This window comes from Dipodomys merriami, unplaced genomic scaffold (assembly GCF_024711535.1).
Source record: "Dipodomys merriami isolate MVZ:Mamm:240054 unplaced genomic scaffold, mDipMer1.0.p SCAF_2, whole genome shotgun sequence".
NCBI classification, from domain to species: Eukaryota; Metazoa; Chordata; class Mammalia; order Rodentia; family Heteromyidae; genus Dipodomys; species Dipodomys merriami.
This window is the reverse complement of record NW_027203381.1, coordinates 76,210,449-76,228,310: the sequence shown is the minus strand read 5'-3', so window position 1 is coordinate 76,228,310 and position 17,862 is coordinate 76,210,449.

The window sequence follows — 17,862 nt, the reverse complement described above, 5'->3', positions numbered from 1 at the left end:
CTTCTAAGCCATTTATTGGCAAAGCCTACTATTTTAGAATATAACACTCTGAGAGGTAAGGCAGCTGCCATGCCCAGTGCATAATGGTCTAATGTACAGAATGCTTCAAAATGGAAATTATAAACTACAGAAATGTTCAACCATGGAGAAACACAGATGCTCTTCAAATGATGAGCAAATGGTTTCTGCACATAATTGCACAATTTCCAGAACTCCAGAAATATAGTTATGATGGAATGCCTATATGTTAGCATTGTAATTTAAAAGATACTGACTATAAGAAAAGGGAAATATTTAGATTTTTTTAAAGATTAGTGAATACTTCATATAAACAGGGGTCTGTCTGAAGGAAACAATTATGGCTAGAAATGATAAGACTCAGAGTTTAGATGAATTGAGCAAACTTGAGTATTCATCTCCTATTTCAATGAATGAAAGTTCTTGACTTATTAGCACATATCTAGAGGTAAGAAACTACATATTATAGTCCAAATAAGAGTATATTAATGGCTTTATTTTTATAAAAAAAGAAAAGAACAAGCATCACTTGGGACTTTATTAAGGAATCAAGCATTTTCTAGATATCTGTATAATTCCTTTATTGCATAGACTAGGGAAAATATGGATTTTGATTCCCATTCTTCTCCCCAAAAGGATGAACATTGAACCATCATCTGAAGCAGATTAACAGTGGTTGCCTCCCATTCTAGTTAGTACTTAATTGGCACATCATTCCTCTACATAGGAAGCAAAGATTCCCTGTTCCAGGGATAAAATAGATGACACATAAACACATTTGTTTTGTGTTTTGAAATTCCTATTAAATGCTTTTTATTATCTAACTGACATGGGATACTTAATGGTCTATTTAAAAACAAACTTGAGTTAAGGTATTCAATATATAGTGATACAAGTCTGGTGTGAGTGATTCCAGCCTGTGGAAAGCCATTTCTGCATAGTAATAAACGTTCTTAAAACACATCATGAATTCCACCTCACCCAAGTTAGAGTGGACATTATCAAGAAAACAATAACAGATGCTGACGAGGATGAAGCCAAATGGGAACCCTAATACACTACTGGTGGAAATGTAAACATGTCCAGCCACACTGGAAAGCAGTATGGAGGTTCCTAAAAAAAAAAAACCCTAAACATTGACTACTCTATGTTCCAATAATTCCACTTCTAGATTATTATCCAAAAGATTACACATCAGGATACAGTAAAGCTATAAACACATCCATAGCCAAGGTATGGAACCAGCTTAAATACCCTTAAAAAGGACCAATGGAACAAGAAAATATGGTATATATACATAATTCAAATTTACTAGTTAATTAGAAAGAATGATACTGTACCATTTGTAAAGAAATGGAAAGTCTTGGAAAAATATATTAAGTGAAAGAAATCAGACCCATAAAGAGGTTTGCATGATTTCCCTCATATGTAGAAACTAGAATTAACTTAAAAATTAATAAATAAACATATTAGATGGTATGCAAATGTATACAAATATATAAACCGAAAGATGGTAGATTCAAGGGAGAACACAAGTAGTGTATGACAGGCCACTGGAACTCAGTTCCTTCAGTTTCTGTAAAATCACAAGCTCTTGTCTGAATCTCCCTCTGTCCTTTGGTCTAGGTGCTGAGAATGATCAAGGGAGGTCTGGTCTTCTCTGTCATCTCATTTTATTTTTACAGGTCCCAGACTTGGCTTCTCAGTATTCCCCATCCAAAAAAACTCTTCTCTATGAGAAGGGTGGCACCGATGGAAAACAGGGATGGATCTTTATGGGAAATACGTTGGCCTTGCCTTGGGCCCAGGCTACAACCTGGTTGTACAGTAGGTTCATGTCTCACTTCATATTGAGCCCAAGGCACTCTTTCAGCTTTTAAAGCCACTCTTTTTATCACCCTCAGCTTTCCACCATAGCTGAGTGTGCCTCTTGGGCATGTTTTACATGCTCCACCACCACCCCTCAAGGGGGACCCAGGCCAGCCTTTACAACCCATCAAATGGGTTTGCCTGGCCAAGACTGGCAGGTTAGTTTCACCCATATACCCACTCACAAAAGGATGAGGTACCTTCTTGTTCTGGTAGACACCTGAGGCCTTTCCAACTCCCAATGAGACAGCAGGAATTGTAACCTCACTTTTACTTCCTGAAATTATTCCTTGTTTTGGCCTCCCTTCTTCCCTTCAATCTGATAATGACCTGGCCTTTATTTCCCAAGTCGTACAACAGGTGTCTTCACCCCTAGGACACAGTCTAGTCTCAGCTCAGAAATTTTCAGATAAACTCCAGGTGGCCATGGAATTCCACCTTGGTATCTCTAGTGTCACTACAGCGGTCTGTCAGTGTAATCCCTTTGAAAGACAAAATCCAAGTTCAAAAAATGAACAGCAGGAAACAGGAAATGGGTACTTTTAGGTGGAGTGAAGTCAGAGGGAAAGGGCCAGACAAATGAAGAAGATGAGGCCGAGAGAAGGCAGCCAAGAATTCAATGTGTACCCTGCAAAATTAAGAAAAGCAATAGGAGTGGGTAGGGGAGGAATGTGTGAGAATATTGAAAGGAGTGAAAATGAACAAGATGCATTTTATTCATAAACTGCTTTGTTGAATGGCAACTTATTTGTACAACTACTTAACAATAATAGTAATAATAATAATAATACACATTATGGCCACTGATAGTGCCTGAATCCATTGACATCTTTATCTCTAAAGAAAATAATTTCATCCTCTGAGTCATTTTCCTTTTCTTCCCTCATCTCCTCCAATCTCCCCCATCACTGTTGCAAATGACCTTTTCTTAGCTTTAGAAGAAAGTTCACAATAAGACTGCAAACAAAAACGAACTTTGGAGCGTGGGGGTGGGGGAGGGGAAGGGGAGGATGGGAAGGGATGGGAAGGGGAAACAAAGGAGGAGGCTACAATGCTTGATAAGAAATGTATACGTTATTTTGCCCATGTATGGTATTTTCACACACAAAAAGAGACTGCAAACAAGTGTGAACAATTGGACAGCTTCTAAGGATAATCTAGATAATGCATAGCATTGTCAGAGAGTGTCTCCATAGCCTGTGAGGAAGCTGAGACTAAGGGGAGCTTTTCCAGGGATCTTGAGAGGGCTTCAATTTCGAAAGGCAGCCAACCATCACCACAATTGGTCCTAATTACTTCTCTCGATGGAGGGGGGGGGGTCTCAAGAGAGAAGACAGAGTTGAATGAGTGAGGAAGACTTAAACTCTCTCTCATTAAAAGCTCAGCCTCTTTGGGTCAAAGCAGTGCCCAGGGGAACACACAGGGCTCTTACAAAACTACCTGTCTTCTGGGTAAATGAGATGCCAGTCTAGGACTTTCAATTTATCGTCCTCACTGGGATAATCAGAATTGATTAATGGAGAAGAATGAGAAAGAGGACAGGGTGAATGGCAATCAAAAGGAGGAACTATCTCCGGTTCAGAGAATAGATAGAGACAATTGACCAGAGTCATTGGGGTTTGAGTGAGGTTTTCTTTAACTTGAAATATGGGAGCTGAGATCTCATCAGCTCTGAGCAATTGAGGACTAGGAAGTTACAGGTATTCTTTTTCCTTTTCCCATTATAAGAATGCTAATCACTAATCAAGAGATGTTCTATTCCACTTGGAAAGATAAAATTACATGAAACTTCCTTAAGTCAGTTGAATATCCCCAATTCCACATTTATTTTTTGTCCTAGACTTAAAAACAATGAAATTTTTATGTTTGATGATTTTCTCATTTTCAGGAAAAGTTGCAAAGAACACAGATTTCACGTGTACCCTGAGCCAAGTTTCCCCATTGTTTAATATCTGCGAATACCATAGTTCATTTGTTACAATGAGTGAACCAACATTGATAAATTATTATTAACTCAAATGCTTGTGTTTATTTCAATTTCTTCTGTGTTGGCCATGTGGTCTTCTGTTGAAGAATCTTCTCAAGAACACTGTACTGCATTGCCACTTGTCTCTTCAGTCTTCTTTCTCTAACAGATCTCAGGACCTTGACAGCTCAAGGAGTGCTATTACAACTTGCTTGCTTGTCCTATTCAAACTCAATGCTGGGAAATCTAGCTTTTTCCATATAGTATAGTGTTTCAAAATAGTTAACATGTACAACAACCTTACCATGTAAATATGGTACCTATATATCAGATTGAACTTATATTCTGTTTTAATTTACAGTTACTTAGGTCAGCACCTTGCCTCTGTTTGTTTCAGTTAGGTTTTTCATATTTGTTATTAATACAGTGGAAATCTACTGCAGTCTAGAATTGTATAACTCTTTGATGTACATTTATCAAGTTTCAGTCTTTGGATGTAAATTCTTTGAGCTATTACAAAAGCACTGTATTGTCTATCTGACTTTGTACTATTACACAGAGTAATTTCACTTCTTTGGAAAACATCCTGCTTCATTTTCCTGTGAGTCACAACATTTTTTCCTTCAACAAATGTAACTCAGCGTACCACTGATCTATTTGACCCTCTAGACTTCAGTCTGCCCTAGAATGTGATAAGAACAGAATCATAAATATATACATCCATTAGACTAATTTCTTTTATCTTGCATGATATATTCAAAGTTCCTCACCATTTCTTTTTCCTGGCCTCATAGCTCTTTTTTTAATCACTGAATAATATCCCACCATATGGATCAAAGTTTGTTTATTCATTCACTTACTGAAGGAAATCTTGTTTTTTTTTCAATTTCTTAGAGATTATGAATAAAGCTGTTATAGACATTCACATAAAGGCTTCTGTGTAGACATGAGTTTCTAGATCATTTAGATAAATTACTCAGAGCACAACTGCAAGGTTTAATGATAAGATTCTATTTACTTTTCATACTGTTTGGACCAGGAACAAAATGGGGAATTAATAGTGGACTGCACTCTTGTCTTGATATAATCAAAAGGACATGTTCGTTGTGTTTCTTAAATGGTCCAGAGAATATTTATCTGAAAAGAAGATGGGGAAGGATGCTTCAAGGTGCTAGAGAAATAGAAATTCACTCCTCTCCTGCCCTCTACTAGGAAGACAAGGACTGAGCAGTTGCCATAAAGTTTCAAAAGGATCTGTTTATCCAGGAGCTGCTTTGGAGGCTGAGATCTGAGGATCACAGTTTGAAGCCAGCCTGGGCAGAAAAATATGGGCGAGCATCTCCAATTAACCACCAAAAAAAATCTGGACTAAAGGTAGAACTCCAGTGGTAGAATGCCAGCCATGAGAGAAAAAGCTGAGTAAAAATGCCAGTACCTGACTTCAAGCCCTGGCACGTGCGCACACATGCACACACACACACACACACACATGCACACACACACACACACACACACACACACACACACACACACACACACACACACACACAAAGGAAAATAAAGTATTTGTTTTAGTTTACCTCAAGACACTTTGACACCTTATACTCATTTTTTTTTCTAATATGATCCTGAGAAAATCTCCAAATTCTGTATAACTTTTTTTTTTTTTGGCTGTTTGTAGAGCCTGAACTCAGGTCCTTGAAACTGTCCCTGAGTTCTTCAGTTCAAGGCTAGCGCTCTACCACTTGAGCCACAGCACCACTTCTGTATAACTTTTAAGTTGCTACTTCAAGTTCATAAAATGAAACACAGTGGAGGTAATCACAAAGCAAATTTTTGTCTTTTAGAGACTTTTTAAAGCCACCTTAACTTTGCTAATCTACCTCCATGCCTACTGTCCATGCTTGCTGCTGCTTCTTCCTCCTCCTCTTCTTCTTCTTTCTCTTCTTCATTCCCTGCTCCTCCTGATCATCCTCCTCCTCCTCTTCCTTCTCCTCCTCTTCCTCTTCTACCTTCTTTTTGGAGCTACCATGGTTTGAATTTATGATCTTGGTCTTGTGCTTGCCAAGTAAACACTCTCTCCAGGTACTTTCATGCCCATATTTCTATCCTTTCTAAGTCATAAAGGTCAAATAACTTGGTGAGAAATTGATATAGAAATTTTCCAGTAGTTCAGCAGAAAGCATTACATATCCTTAGATTGTCCTATAAATTCTCTTTTCAGGAAAATGTGAGAATATTTTTCTTTCTGTTTTTGTTCAGAAACACTATGTACATGCCTACATGCATGTTCCTACAATATTCTGCATTGGAGCTGAGGAAGTTTCAAGAGTTTTTACAAAGACAGATTCAATTAGAAGAAACTCCTAACTTGCTGGGATGGTGAATCAGAAGATAGAAGTATTTCTTACAGAGAAAAAAATTCATACACAGCCTCATTTTTATGAGTTATGCAAAGTAGATTCACACATATTTATAGCTTTTCCATACCTAAATTAGTTACCTTGAATTGTTTCTGGTAAAATAATACATGAAACCACCCTTGAGATACTGAATTTCTAACAGCAAGAGTGCTAGGAGAATGGTGTCTATCTGTCTCTGTCTCTCAGCCTCTATCTCTGTCTCTGCATTTCTCTCTCTCTTTCTCTGTAGGTATGTATATATATGCTTATATGTGAAAACTTGAACATATGTGTCTGAAGTTGTTCCTATACTGTATGCTAGAAATCAAGGGTTGGAAAATGTATTTCTCAAGGCATTCCTACTATGTGCTAAAAGTACACTAAGTGATTATCTATCATGACAATTTTACATGTGAAAAATGAATTTACCAACTAATGTATGATATTATTACTAGAGCAAGAATGCTGAGTTTGAGCCCCAATACTAGCACACACACAAAAATAAATCAATAATTCTACAGGTATATTTGGTTCTAGACTAGAAAGGATCTTATATAAATCTAATCCTTTATTACACTGTCATTTATGACTTATTCCATGAGAAGCCCCCAAACTAAATTAGGTTTAGTCAAGAGGAGAGAAAGAAGGAGAGCCTCTATATGCTGTATACTAGTGGATATTTCTTTTTTGGGGGTCCGTTCGTGGGGCCTGAACTCTGGGCCTGGGCGCTGTCCCTCAGCTCTTCAGCTCAAGGCTAGCGCTCTACCACGTGAGCCCCAGCACCACTTCCGGTGTTTTTTTCTTTTTGCTTATGTGGTGCTGAGGAATTGAACCCAGGGCCTCATGCATGCAAGGCAAGCACTCTACCACTGAGCCATCTTCCCAGCCCCACTAGTGGATATTTCTGAGGATTATATAGGCCATAGGATTTCCCATACAGAGAAGGCAAGTGGTAATGCATTATAGGTAATACATTACATTGCTAGTATCTACACTAGTAATGGCCATGACAGGAGGGGTAAAGATGAAAACCCTGTCCCTAATTCTTTAAAAAAATAGATTCTGGAATTTGGCTATTCTGAGGGAAAAGGAATTCCCTCTGTTAATGAAACAGAAACAAAACAAAAAAACCTTACCAAAGCACCAATGCCATGTTGCAATCAATTTTTTTTGCTAAGACCAACCTGTAAGTATTCTAGAGGTTTATGCCTTACACACTTGATACCTGCTTATTCATGGTTCTACAAAGCTATTAAAATTTCAACACAACAAGGAAGTCCTTCTTTGTGATTTCAACAAGGTTGTTCCTCAAGTTGCTTTGACCCTTAGCTTTGTAAACACCCAGTATCCAAAGCTTTGGAAATATAAAAGCACCTTGTTAGCTTACATGTTGTTTTGCCAGTAAAGTAGTTATAGAAAACAGAGGAATATCTATAATCAAAAGCAACCAAGGAGGTTTTTAATATCAGAGAGAAAGCCCAAATTATAGAACCAAGCTCCATGGCCTTAACCACTTTTGCCTGTGATCATGTGAGGCTGGTCATTGGACTGAGTCCTTGGACAGACATGCATGAGATTTTTTTTTTTTTTGCTATATGTAATACACTGATCCTTTATACACTGCACAGTTTACAGAGATACTGAAAAGCTTTTGTCAAAATGTACTCTCCAGTTGTTTTTTTTTATTCAAGCTCACCACCATGAAGCTGAAGAAAATATTTAAATAAACCATTTCTGAGTCCCGAAATTCAAGAAAGACTAGCTTTTGTGCAGGAAAACAGATTAAGGAATTTGATTATCAGAAAACAGGGAACATCAAGGATACTTGTAATATGAAATTAATCATATGAATATTCAGTGACCTACAGGGAAGTGCCCATGGTTGTGTGTGATAGGCCATCCTGTCCGGTTATCTCTGGGACAAATCTGTGAGGATAAATAAATAAATAAGCGTATGACCTGCTGCTGTGTGAGGAGTGACGTTGTCTTTTTAATTTATTTTTTTGGAGTGTGATAGCATCTCTTCAGATGGGAGATATGATGAAATCACAGGAGAGTCTATTCTGTACGACTTCAAGGTTAATAAGAGGGAAGGTTGGCACCAACAGGACCAGCAGACAGGGAGGAAAACTCTTTTGAAAGCTGCAGATCGAAGGGCCACAGTGATATCTATGTGACATTTCACCACTGATGTTCCTGATTAATTATCAGCAATTCAAAAGAATATCAGTGTAGAGAATGGGGTGCACTTGACAGTTAAAAGGGACATAACCTCATTAAATCTTTGGGATACCGCTTCTCTCAAGTCATTGCAGAGATGGGAAAAGGATTTTAAGAGTCTAATTCAAAAGGAATTATGTTAAATTCTTAGTACCAATTGATTGAAGAAGGACTTATTATATTATCATTTGCCTTACCTATTGTAACCCATGTCCTAAAGACATGTGATATACATTGATCAAATATCTATTTTGTCTGTTTGCAATAACATTTCCTTAGTAAACCATCTATATGTCAATAGGAAATATATGATATATTCATATTAGAAAGACTTAAGCTGATCAGTTTCTAAAAGTTACATAGTTTTTATGCCATGTCAGACACTATCCTGTGTGTTTTAGCCATAGTAACTTTAATGATCACAATAACCCTACTAGTATGCAAAATAGAATAAAAACCTTATTATCCCAGTTTTACAGATGAGGAATGGAGAAGAAAAATGCTACTAATTTCACAGGGTAATACAACAAATACAACAGTTAACGGGGCCAAGGGTCTGGTTCCACACCATAGGCTCCTACCTCCATCTCAGATCACGTCCTTCTGCTCTCCAACTAACACAGCAGAAAGACTGCATTTATCTCACTTGTGCATGCCTCCTAAAGGAAACCCCTTCTTTCCTGCCCCTCATTCTTCAGCTTTCTGCTTTCAGTTCTTTTCCTCTAGATCTGAGCTGCAACTTGGTGGGGAATCTTCTGTTCCCCTACCAGCGGCTCCAATGTATAACCCCAGCCCAATGGGTGTTCACACATATTTTGAGATCCCCACTGATTTGTTTTTCCTTTTAGTTTCAACTTCACAGAAGTATCAATAAACTAATCTTAAAAGGTACAAGTCTCAACAGGAGTTTGAAAAAAAAAAAGCAAATATTGATGAAGGAGCTCAAAAACACCATGAATCTAGTAAGTGAAACATATGTTTCTCCTTTCACTATCTTACCTGTAACTGAAAGGACAGACGGGAGGACAATGAGTTAGCATGGAGAGAAGACAGCAGGTCTACTTACACACCTTTTTAAAAATTGCCCCCAGCCCCACGCTCTCTCCCTGCTTCTTTCTCTGTCTGTCCATATCTATTTGTCTGTCTGTCTCTCTCATTCTTTCTCAGACACAAACACTTGTCACAAACCCATGAAGTGTTTTACTTTCATAAACTTACAAGTTAAGGGTTCTTCACTTGATAATTCAGAAGACTTGGTTGAAGGCTGCAGAGGGATGCATAGCTAATATTTACTTAGGACCAATACAGATAATTTTTTTACATTTTATTACAGGATAGATTCAAGCTCCAGAAGGTTACTAACTTGGGAAAATCCCCTCCAAAGAAGCAATAGGTACAGAATTTAAATTCAGGCAAGGTGCTGGTGGCTCATTTCTGTAATCCTAGTTACTCAGTAGGCTGAGATCTGATCATCTCAGTTCAAAGCTAGCCAGAACAGAGAAGTACAGGAGATCCTATCTCCAGTTAACCAGCAAAAAGCTGGAAGTAGGGTTGTGGCTTAGGAGCTAGCATAACAATTTTGAGGAAAAAGCCAAGCAAGAGTACAATGTCCTGAGATCAAGCCCCAACAATTGCCCACATGTTTGAACACACACACACACACACACACACACACACAGAATTTATATTCAAATCTGCCTCATTCCTTAGAATGCTACTCCCTTCTCTGAGTTAGGCCCCTGAGAGGGCAGCTCACTTCTAGAACAGTGTGCCTAATTCTCATAAGTATCAGAGTCCACTGGAAAATTTTGTGTAAAATATAATCATCGGTGCCTTACTCCTAGAATATTATTTGCCTGAAATGAAACTTCAGAAATCTACCTATAAGTGTAAAGTACCAACAAGTGAGTCTGAGTGACAAATTGAGTTTGAAGACTACTGTTTTAAGTTATCCACACCAAAAATTAACAAACATTTCTAAACTATTCTCTGGCTTATTTTGTCGACTCCTTATAAATTTTTCAACTACAGCCTCATCACAACCTGCTTAAAAGTATTTATGGTACATTTAGCACATGGCCTGAATGTATTCTCCACCTGGAAACAACGATGATCTTCCACTCATCCCTTGTTTACCCCACTAGCTTAAGCAGGTGTCCTTTAGATCAGGCCTTGTAGGGTCTGGCTGTCCAGGCTGTGTTTACTTTATCTGCACTCTTCAAATTTTTGTAGAGGTCAGCATGTAGAAAAGTAATCATTTTAATCTGCTCTCACACAGCACCCTTATTTTTATCCCCCTGATCATTTTATCTGCCCTTCTTTAGACCTTTTCTAGCTCCATTTCCTCTCTTTTAAGGTTCATCAACCAGAACCACATAGAGTGCAATGAACTAAGGTTTTGTACAAAGACATTGCCCTTGGAGTTGTGGGGGAAGGTAATGTAGTTATCCAAAAAAAAAAAAAAAAAGGTAAATCCTAGGATTTATAACATGAAATGCTTTTGAAAATGAAAAGAGGAAGGAGCCAAGGACATTAATAATAAGTCTTCCTTTCTCCTGTCCCAGTTGTTTAGTCTTTCATTCTTTCTTATATCTTTCTTATATCTGGAAAGGAGGGGGTAAATTTGATACCACACCTTTGGGGAAACTACAGGAACTTGGAGAAGCTCATTAATGACTGCGGGTCCAACTTTATCTAGAAGTAGACAGGTATGTAGACAAAACTGTCTTTGTTTGCATGTACCTCCTTGTCTAAATCCATCATTTTGTGTATTTCTTCTTCCCTTTGCCTCTTATGTTTCTCTCTCTCTCTTTTTTATTGTGAAAATACTGTACAGAGGGGTTACAATTACATGGACAAGATAATGAGTACATTTCTTATCAAGAATTGTTGCCTCCTTACCAACCTTTCCCACCCACCCCCAAAGTTGTAAAGTTCATTTTCGATATAACGTCTTGTACATCTCATTGTTGCAATGGGTCCACCTGTATCCCTATTTAAACCATTTGTTTTTTCCCTTTCCCTCCACAAATTATACCCACATCAAATACAGTGAAAACAGGGGTTGTACCGTGGGGGAGGGACATACAAAGCAACAAAGAAATATCTTATACATATGTTAGAAACAATAGCGAGAAAGAAAAAACATTTGGGTCCTTATCTTGGGGTTCATTTCATTTAACATCAACTTATCTGACCATTTCTGCTTGTCTCAGACATATACTAGTTATTGCAAATAAGGGAAATCATGTTTCTAAATAAAGTGGTCTGTCGGTGTACCACAAAGCCCCAGCAGCTCCCAAATGCTTGCCATTCTTAGCCCCTCCCACTCTCAAAAGAAGAGTGCACATTTGCCTGAGAAATCTTGCTGAGTTGGCAGCCCTAAAGAGCTGGTGATCTGATTATCTCATTAAAGCAATTTAATCAGAGTGTGAAGCCGGCTTAACTCTTTCAGGGACATCTGAATTTGAAAGATATTTCCAAAACCTAAATAATCTATGGGCAATCACATTTTGGGGAACATGGAAATGTATATAATTTCAGATGTGTGGAGGTTCTGTTATGGAAAGATAGCTTCCTTTTTCTCTCTCTTTTGTTCACCTGCAGGCAGATGTATATATGGTATGTTTTGTGTGTGAATGCATGTGAGTGTAGGATGATCCTCTTCAGCTGAGCCAGATTCACTCTTACAAAAAGTCTCTTTAATTCTTTAGCTCATTTATTAATGGGGTGGTTGCTTCTTCTTTATAATATATAAATATCTACAAAGGGAAAGAGGGGCTGGGAAGGTGGCTCAGTGGTAGGGCGCTTGCCTTGCATGCACGAGGCCCTGGATTTGATTCCTCAGCACCACATAAGCAAAAAGAAAAAAAGCCAGAAGTGGTGCTGTGGCTCAAGTGGTAGAGCACTAGCCTTGAGCTGAAGAGCTGAGGGACAGTGCCCAGGCCCAGAGTTCAGGCCCCATGACTGGACCCCCCCCCAAAAAAAATAAATAAAGGGAAAGAATTGTTGGGAGAAACACATGGGATACCTGATAAAATCTCACTTTTCAAAATTCAAATTTTCACAACTGTGGAGGAGCATTTATGATTTAAACTGTTGCTGACTTCAGTACCTTTACAATATCCACAGCATGGCACTCTTAGTTGTTGCTGTTTGTTTAATATGTATCTTTGTATATATCTCTCCCTGAAAATTCAGTGCCAGCTGCAGTGGTGAATTTGCAGTCTCATAGAAATCCTGAGATTAGAAAGAAACTAAGAGATCATCCAATTACATTTATCACGCTAGTTGTAATGGGTATCCACCAGTTTTTCAGCCTCTTGTCCAGTTATCATTTTTTCCCTGAACTATTAGCCTGAAATATCTTTCAGAATCCATGGCTGCATATCATCAGCCAAGGAAATATGCTAGAATATGCCTCTTTTTCAATTGAGGAGAGGGTGAGCCTTAACTATTGAAGTACTGACTACAATATCCCATCCCCCATCAGACATGGTAATGAATTCAGGAGTAGAAAAAAAGGGAGCAGTGGGTAAAGGGCCTACTGTGAAAAGTACATATATTTCTATTTAAAATCTGTTAAACTGTTTTCTTAATGTTTAGAAAGTCTTTTAAACACCCTCCCATTTGATCAAGTTGTGTGAAGGGAGTTGGGTCTGTGGTTTTTGTTTTATTGTTGGTGAGAGAGGACTTAGCCTTCAATATGAATAGAGGATGAGGTTGCTACAGGGTGTTATACATCCCTTATCATGTCTAAGCACCTCCCAGAATGAGAAGAAGAAGAAACATGGATCTCAGGGGCATCACCAGAGCCATGCATTTGAACTTCTGCATGATGAGATCCTAAGTCTATCACCTTCAGCCAATAACTTTTCCCTATGAATACTGTCTTGAGCCGGTTATTCCTTGCCTCAAAAAGGACATTAAAGGGCCAGCCTATTTATTTCTATAATAATCTGTCACACAATTTCCTAAATGTTTGGGCATCCAGTTAAATAGCTTTTCTGAATACTCAGCCCATTTGACCAAATCTATTTTCAGGATTTTTATAGCAATCATCAAAATCTCTCTCATTTCACTGTCCTCCAAATATTTGGATATAATTAGCTTAACTCATCCTCCTAGGATACCCAAATTTTCTATGGGATCTTGAGTTACTGCACCTTTTTAAATATAAATTATCTTGCTCAGAATTATGCAGGCTGTAAAATCACATGATTTTACATCTCTGTGACACTTTTTCTCTACTCACTCCTGTTAACTCTATTTTCCTCTGTGCAACCCAACTTACAATCATTTTTACTAACTTTTCTTTCACATTGTGGTACATTTCTGTATTCCAAACAACCTAGAAAAGAATTAACTTGAAATAACTGTCATTTCCACCTTATATTTTTACAATAGCACTTTTATCATAAAATTAATACATGTTGTGCTATGAAAACTTGATTGCTTCTAACACATTTATAAGATTATTTCTTTGTATGTCCCTCCCCCACGGTATAACCCTGCTTTCACTGTATTTGATGTTGTTATAATTTGTGGAGGGAAAGGGAAAAAACAAATCGTTTAAATAGGGATACAGATGGACCCATTGCAACAATGAGACATACAAGTCGTATGTCGAAAACGAACTTTACAACTTTGGTGGGGAGGAGGGTTGGGGGGGGGCTGGGGGAGGATGGGATAGAAAGGGGAAACAAGGGAGGAGGCTACAATGCTTGATAAGAAATGTACTCATTATTTTGCCCATGTAATTGTAACTCCTCTGTACAGTATTTTCACAATAATTTTTTTTTTTAAAAGACCTAGATAAGCATAAAGAAAAAACTATCACTGCTCAAACTACCAACCAGAGAAACCATCACTATATTTCTGGATATTGCTATACACACATTAGTGTTTTTTTCATATCTACAAACTCATAAACTTTATAACAATAAAGTATATAAAATTCTCACTTTTTACCTGCTGTATCCCTCATATACTTTCATGACTATAGATGAATTGCTTATTAATTTTTAAATCTCTATATAGTATTTTACTATGGGAAAGTAGTGCTTTATTTGACCACTTCACTATATTTTTGTCAGACACTAATAATTTTCTTGGCTATTTCATTACACTAAATTCCTTTAAGAAAGACAAAATTGAAATGATTTTTTTGATTTGGCTATATATTTCCAAATTTTCTTTCAGAAGGATCAAAGTAAGATGTAATCACATCCACCATATTACCAATAACAATATGTATTATGTAATTTTAAATGCCGATTTTCAGGACATTCTTTTTTTTTACTATGTTGTGTTGGGCCAAAGAGATTAGCTTGTCAAGGGCATTGTATGTCTTTCTTCTGTCATTAATGTGTTATTTATATTCACCTCATGTCAAATCAGCATCCATAACTGATAATTTATTTCTATGACATAGTCAATATTATAAACTCTGAATTAGGAACATGTCTTCTTAAGGTTAAAGACATTGCTAAGTTATTTTTTATTTCCAGTTTCAGGGTATTTTATAATATTATTTAGCTTCAACAAGTGATTGAATCAATTACTCAAAATCCCCAACACATTTTGTATTTTTTTTCCAAATTTAGTAATTCAACCTAATATATAGTATATAGATACACTAAACATAATTTGTATTATATGTATAGAATATATATGTATGCATATACATGTGTGTGTGTGTGTGTGTGTGTGTGTGTGTGTGTTTCTAAATGTGCCTCTTTTTGGATATACCTACCACATAACTAATCAGCTTTCCCTGGAGATTAGAATTCATCCTAATGTTGAAATTCCCTTCATAAATGGGAATGATGAAATTGTGCATAAAGTGAATAATTTATTAGAGTCTGCTGCTTTTAGTAGATATATCTGTGTGAATGCCCTCATCTAGATCATTTATAAAAGTGTCAAAAATTCACCCCAGGAATAATTCCTATGAGTCTTAATTACTAACTTTCTTCTACATATGAAAGGTATAAGTATTTTTCTCTTTTCTTCTTACTTCTAATCCTATTTCTTATCATAAATTATTTCTTCTAATTCCATACGATTTATTTTTAATAGTGCTTGTTATGTGAAAGTAGAATAACTTCTGATCTAACAATTCCCTTAAATTCAAGAATATTAGTTCATAAGAACATAGACACGAGAGATAGAAAATGTTGAGTTATATTCAAATATTTGAACAAAAAAGTCAATTATTAAGCAGGATATACAGTAATCTTAGCCTGTTTCTTTATCAGTAATGTAATTAAAATTTACTGCATGTACTTTACAAAGAAAATAAACTATCAATGAAACTACAGATATATGTGTTCTTATGAAGCTCTGAATAAAGTATATATATATATAAATAAATAAATAAATAAATAAAGTATATATATATATACTTTATATATATATACTTATATATATATATATATAACACTTAGTAAAGTAAGTATTTATAAATAAAAGTATCATATTTAAGGCTCCTACTATTGGGATCATTATGTCAATTTTAGTAAGTGCCAACAATGAGCCTCCATGACTTAGCCCTCTTCCTGAGGATGAAATGGAAGATTCCTATTTTTGATCTCAGATCATAATATTTCAAGTCAATGTTCATGTGTTTTACTAACTGAGGTATATGGCTCATTCATAAAAGTTTATGAATTTTAAAAGAAATAAAATTTAGAATGAATTAAAAATTGCACCATTAACTATGTAATTGTCACTCATTGTAATTCTATGTTCTTCCTGGAGTGCTAGGAGAGTAGGTGGAAACACAGCTCATATGGAATTATTTATGCTCAACATCCAACCTAGGGAGCAACACATACTGATGCCACTGTCCTATTTGTGTTGACTGTGAATTATTGCATGGCCTGACTTTACTAGCAATGTTGTGATGTTCCATCAAAATCTCCATGGGAATCCGTTGAATAGATGAATGTCATCTGCCATGGGTTTCGTGCTTGTGACAATGGCCAGATATGCTGTAAGTGATTGATGAGGCACAAAGTAATTTTTGCACTTCTCCTTAAGAGGTTTTTCATCTCTTCTTTGAGCACTCTGATGTGTGGGATTATCTAATCCTCCATAGGGAGAAAATTTCATTATTTTAAGATTTGAACCCATAGAACTTGACGTACTCTCTCTCCATAAGAGTGATGCTGTAGTAATCCCTCAGCTACTTAGATCCCATTTAATTAAGGTCATTAAAACAGAGGAAATACTTTGTGTAAAGTGGCTCCTTGGTAAGAGAAGAGCAAAGACAGATGCCTGGAAAGACTGAGCTGTCATAGTTACATTGAAGAGGAACAAACAGGACTGGGGAAATAAGGTTCATGAAAACATAGAGGTGAAGAAGCCAATGTCAACCCCAGCATTGGGTGACCTGCTGAATTAAAAATATTTAAATAACAAATGCCACATGTAGTCTTGTGGGATCATGCTTAAACAATGACTGTCAAAACGGGCTACTTTGTTCCTTTGGGGGGACATTTTTAGAAGGGTAATTTTGGTTGCTAATTTTCAACAGTGACTATAATTTAATTTATATTGCAAAGGTTACTCTTGCAAAATTATTAAATAATTGTTCAATGCCAGAGATTGCAGAAATTTTACTTATTTGTCATGACCAGAGATGCAGATGGTATATTATGAAGGAAATTTTCTGCATACTTAAAACCTAACCATCTAAATGTTCGTAAGTATAAATGGCCAGTCTGACATTAAATGAGTCCCAACTTCAAGAAACTTTAACTTCTTGTTTCTGTTCTGACAGCAATGAACCTGACAGTAAAGTAAATGCCATGGGCTAAGAAAACCTGATAACCAAGTCTAAGCAAATCAGTTGGTGTACGAGTAATTGAAAGAGTCTGAGGGAAAATGTCCTTGAGCTTCGATACATAAATAACATACAAGACAGTGGGTGTGAAAACAAGATCTTATACTGACAGCTAAGAAGCCTGGTCTATGTTGCTCCTCAGCTATCATACTCAGGGTCTCTGCCCCAGAGAATTAGTGGGCAGTTTGTCCTGAAGGAGGAATTAACTCTTCTTGTAGTGGCTAGGGTAGATCTATTCCCACACTACCTCTCCCCTGCCCTCCCGCCACATATATCAGAAAGTGTTATAGGCAAAACTAAAAGAAATAATGCTGAACAAAGTACTCAGGAGAGCAGTTGCCAATACTGTCTCAACAACTATTCTAAAACAGTATGTTCCATGAAAACAAAGAAATGTCATACCCAATCATTACTCAGTAGAAGGAATGATGTAACCCACTCATGGGTAGCTGGTGAGAATACTTTTATTTTTATGTATCAACTATTGTGTTATTTACTTACTTATTTATTTATTTATTTTTGGTTTCAAAGATCTAAAG